The following is a 5,818-nucleotide window of genomic DNA, read 5'->3' as shown; positions in this document are numbered from 1 at the left end:
CAGCTCACATTTCACCTTACCCCCATGGCTCCCATGGTGATCCCATGGGAGGTGAAACAAATAAATAAAGTTTACAAATAAAGTTTTAAAAGCAAAAACAAGACCAAAAGGTCTGTAACTCCACAGCCAACAATCAAAGCAATAAGTAAAACAAAGGTTTTGTAATTCTAACAAATCCAAGAAAAGCAATTGAAGCAGCAAAAACTTTTCAGTGAGCATCTAAACTGTAATCACACTTGGTCATTGCCAAGGTGCCACAATCTGACACAGCTGCCCCGAATAAAGGTGGTCAGATATCATGTCTGACCAATAGTGGAGGAGACAGAGCTGCAAGCAACCAATCCCAGAGGTGTGCTAAAACAGGAGGATGAAGAAAGTGGCACAGGATCAGCAACCAGTCACCTGAGAGTGCTGGCATAGTCATTTTTACATAACAGCTCTGCAGGCTAGCAGGTTTTGGTTGTAACACCAAACCTTATAGCTTCAATAAGAATCAAAGCTTTGTACTTTGATTACTGCAGAGTTTGCTTATTTGAGGTAATCACATGTTGTAGCGTTCGACATATCTGCAACAGTTTGTTCTTACGGTAGAAAATGACAGACCTCCATGTCTGGTCTCGTCTGGGAACTCACACAGACCGTTTATTGTAACTGCGCATGCCCACGAAAAGAAAAAAAAACATCTCGGTGCAACACATGTAAATGCTGTTTTTGGGTTCTGCAACCTAACATTTTGGGGAAAAGAAACCTCCCAGGATAAAGACTCCAGTTGTAATGTTTTTCTGTTGACTGGAAAGTTGTTTCCTTTGGCTTGGAACAGCAGATTGTGCGCTCCCATCTGCCCTATGTTTATCCGGTGAAGGCAAACATAAATAAGATGGTGCTACTGCTAACTTTGCTGACAGGATTTCTTAAAAGGTTTTTACATAAGTGTGTTGTTACAATCTGACCAGATTAGCAAAAAAAAAGGGGCATCAGAGTTTAGTTTTTGATATTTTGCTGGTCTGCAGTATGCAGATGTGCCATAATGCAACGTCGAGGAAGAAAGACCGAAGCTATGGTCTTAGAGAAGCAATTGTTGCTCCACATCAAAATGGGAAGGGTTATAAGATCATTTCCAAACTATTTGGAGTCCATCGTTCCATGGTGAGAAAGAGTTTTTACAAGTGGAAACCGTTCAAGACAGTTTCCAAATTTTACAGGAGAGGACGCCGCAAATGGTTCACCCCAAGGTGAGATAGCAAAATGCTCAGAGAAACTGCTTCAAAAAAAGCAGGAGATACATCTCAGACCCTACAGTCCTCTGTTTTTCAGCTGCATCTGCACAAACTACATGACTTCTGGAACAATATGCTCCAGCAAGACAAGACCAAGAAGTGGAGATGTTTGGCCAAATTACCAAACACTGTGTATGGTACAAACTGAACGCAGCATGTCAACACAAACAACTGACTGAATGTCAAGCATGGTGGTGGAGGGATTGAGTTGTTCTGTCAACCACAGGACCTAAACGCCTTGAGTACCCCATAAACTCCCCTGTTTACCAGAGAATCAAATGTAACCTGTCTGAAGCTTTAATGACACTGTTACAGTCAAACTGCAGACCTCAACCTGACAGAAATGGACCAGAAAAGAGTAAACCATGACCAAATCCCGGGAACCTTGAATGAACTCAAGCAATGTTGCAAAAGAGGATGAGTCCAAATTTAGATGCAAGCAAGAGGTAATTAACAGCCCAGTAAGATGACACGTTTATATCTTTCTTGTCAGTTTACAGTGGATCAAATATTTGGAATCGTCTGAACAAAATGTCTCAGTTTTTAAAAATAAACCATTTCTCTTTTATTGCGCTGAATATGTGGAATTTCTTAATTCACAGTGAAGCGAACCCAACTCTGCAGTGTTGCATTTAGTTACAGGCCTTCAGCTTCCATATTGGGTCAAGTTGCAACAGTGAAAACTACTAATCTTCAGCTCTCTGACAACACACCACAAGAACTAATGTCTCTGCTGCCACAATATTACCACATACTGTCTAATATGAAGCGCACCAGGCTGGGTCAAGCAGTGGAAGCCAGGCTACTGATTTCATTGGCAACCACGTCAGGTTTTTGTTCCAGCTCAATTCTCCTCAGCTCTAGGCCACAAGATGAGTTAATGCCTCATTCATGGAAAATCAATTGGAGAGTGCTCTCTAGTGGCTTTTGGCTGGAACAGCTAAAATAAGCCTTAAACTTCTCTCATTCGAGATTTAGTCCATATCCTTGTGAACAAACTGAGTTCATTACTTACAATAATAATAAAAAAAAAAAAAAATCAGACAGTGATTGGATTACTGGTTTTTATAACTCCCATTTCCATTTGCTCAGTGCAACTTTTAAAACCTAAATCCCAGTTAGTTGGCTTATTCAATAAGGCCAGAAATGTTGCTCATCAATCTCTGTCTGAAAGGAAGGTGTCGTGCCAAGCAGCAACACAGCAGGATGCAGCATTATTGCCATGAAATTCAATAAGTTACATTCACTTGCCTTTAGTGTTGTGTAACTGATGTGCATTTGTACTTTTGCCAAGTCAAATCTATCGGGCTCCAAAAAAATAGCCTCCCATCCATTGTGGATGATTGGTAAGACAGAATTTCCGTCTATTTTAGAAGGTGAGTCTCTGCTGCCATTGTGTTAGAGCTGCACATTTCTCTGACCTTTGGCCTTTTTGCACACATGAGAAAGAATACAGCTGCAATACAGGAAACCTGAATCATCCACACCAAGCTGCTTGTGATCTCCTCGACTATTTAACGGCATGAAGGACGAGATAAATCAAATTAAATGTCTCCGGAAACCAAGGAACACCCTTGCTTTTGGCGGTGTCAGGAGGGACTGATTGGATATGCCTGTACGTGTTTGAGTGTGCGCCTGTGTGTGTTTAGCTGCGTGGACAGTAGCAGTATTGCATGTTCATGGATTACCTTCCTTCCTGTCTGCTTCATGTTGTTTCCAAGCTGCACAGGGCTGGACTTCCTGCTTTGGGAGCTGGGACCCTTTGAAGACGCATACTGAGCGTGCTCCCTGGAGGGTTGTCAGGATCAACCTTGGCGAACAAACATCTCAAAGGGGAGCAAACTCACCGGGCCAAACATTTCCTCAATCACTGAACAAACTCTTTGGCATTTACACTCCCAAGACACGGGCGCACCAACTCCCGAAAGCTCACAGTGGAGACTTTGAGCTGCACGGAGGAATGGAGCACATGTCAGCACATACATAAAGCACCGTGTAGGGCAGCAGACATTTCGAAACACAAACACACAAAGATAATACCCATCGACAAGCAAATAAGAAAAAAATGGACCTAACACATAAAAAGGAAAAGTCACCATAATGGGTGTGCAGACAACCTGACACACTTCATTTCCCTGCTGGTACCAGCAGTGATGTAGGTAAAGAAGAAGGGGTGTACAGAGGGAGCCATGATGATGACAGATGACTCCTGGTTGAACAGCAACATCCTGTTTGAGTGGAGAACTATTTCTGACTGTGACTGCACGATGCAGATGATTAGCAGCGCAGGTAAAATATGGTGGTGTTCTGGGAAAGATGTTTTCATGCCAAAAGGAAATCATATTATAAAGTGGATTTGATAAAAAAAAAAGAAAGATGTTCGAGAGCGGCAGAGCCAAGGGCCGGAATACAGTTAAAGTCCACCTGATTTGAAGCAGACATCTTTCAATTTCATGGTCTGTGACTGTGAAGATGTGTGTTTTAAGTGAATATTTAGAGTTTCGGATGGATGGATGGATAGATGGATAGATAGATAGATGGATAGATGGATAGATGGATAGATGGATAGATGGATAGATGGATAGATGGATAGATGGATAGATAGATGGATAGATAGATGGATAGATAGATGGATAGATAGATAGATAGATAGAGAAACCTTTTTCAATTTCATGATCCCTGATGAAACACTTTGATCAAATTTCAGCTGATTTATCATCATATTGGCTAGTTGTTGACTCATTCCAAAAAACGCCAACCATTTCCACAAAGTTAATGAATTTCTCGCCACCTCAGTCCACCAATGTGCAAAATAATGTGAAAATTTGTTCATTTTTCCAATTTAAAAAATACGTTTTTCTGGAGCTTTCTGTGTGTTTTAAGGAATTGAATCTGTTGAATTACCATTACATTAAAAACTTGTCAGATTATGACATTTTTAACTCTTCGAATGCTGTATCGATTACTAGTGTGCACCACTCACCTGCTGATAAAGCTCATGATCTACTGTATTTGGGGTCAAATCAAACTTTTGACAAGAAATCCAGATGTGTCATATGAAAATTATCTATTCCCTGTGCTGTTTAGTCCAGTTTAGGGTCACAGGGGATCTGGAGCCTAACCCAGGCATTAGCAGGCAAGGTATAGAAACACACAGATATGCCAGCTGGATAGGGAAATTATTCCTGAGAGACTATATGGATGTTTTCTCTGATGATACACAACAAAAGTTATCTCACCAAAAGTTTGCATGAATTGGTTAGACCTGGCTGGTTTTATATCATCTCACTTTAAGTGTTTAGAAATCATTTGAAGTCATTGCTGGTACCAGCATGTTTGACCGTAGTGTGAAGTGAAGGGTGTTAAAAACACCTGAGAATCCCCGAAACCAACATCAAACCCTGAATTTTTAGTTTTCTGTGTGTGTGTGTGTGTGTTGGCCACAATGGAAAAAAGAATGGCCAACGTGTTGGATTGGCAGTGACAGCATCCTCTTTATGATGACAACATGTGAGCATTTAAACTGTAGGGCTTCAATCAGAGTAATGTTAGGGCTTAATGCGACGTCCCGCCAAATCCACAGCAGACAAGAGCACAATAAGACACCAAGTATCTGTGCTGTGAAAAAAATTGCCACTGACAGCCTCCATTAAGATAATTACCCAGTGTGTACACAGAGCGCACCAGTAAAATCCTACCGGGGTTCAGCGTGCGGCCAGACAAACAGCAGACGTAGGCATGATATCACATGTGGTCACATATGCAGCACTAGAACAGGCATAAGAAAACAAATGGCTATATTTAGCTGGTTGATGCTTTTACCATGATGGATACAATACCAAAAGAGTCAGCCCTCAATCAAAAACTTAAAAAAAAAAAAAAAAAAAAAAAAAAAGACGACTAGGAGGAAGAAAATAATAAAAAGGATGGAAAGGAAAGAAAATCCAGATGTCAACAGTAAAGTTTGTCCAGCTCCGGTTTGTGGCCACTGGAGCTTTGTGTATACCTATCCCTGCTAAAGACATTACGTCCGGCTGCTGCTCCGGGGGAGCCGCACAACAAAGCCAGAGAATTCTCGGAAGTCCTTCAATCAGGTTGTCCAGCATCACACCGTCTGCTCTGTGGGTCCTTCTCCTCACAGCAGGCTGGTGATTTGACAAGGAAGAAGCAGAAGGTGTGAGTTTGAGGTGTTGTGTAATGTTTCAGTATGTCACAACTTTGTATAAAAACACATAACTACTTTTTTTTTTATTTTTTGTTCCCATTTCTGCACATTGTGCAGCGGATGGAAACACATTTACTTCATACTGTAGAGGAGTTAAATAAGCACCACGTGTATGAACTGTGGAGCCTGGGGGGGGTTATGTTTTCACAGCATTTACACCCAGATTTTTACACGTAGGCACGTATTTGTGGTGAACGTTCAATTACAGGTGAACAGTCACACAAACACAAATTAGAAAAAGCTAAAATGAAAGTTAGAGAAAAAGCATCAATTTCTGAACATTGATGCTCATTTCATCCCGAGAAGTAAGAACAGT

This window comes from Telmatherina bonti (assembly GCF_933228915.1).
Source record: "Telmatherina bonti genome assembly, chromosome: 21".
NCBI classification, from domain to species: domain Eukaryota; kingdom Metazoa; phylum Chordata; class Actinopteri; order Atheriniformes; family Telmatherinidae; genus Telmatherina; species Telmatherina bonti.
This window is presented reverse-complemented; position numbering follows the sequence as displayed.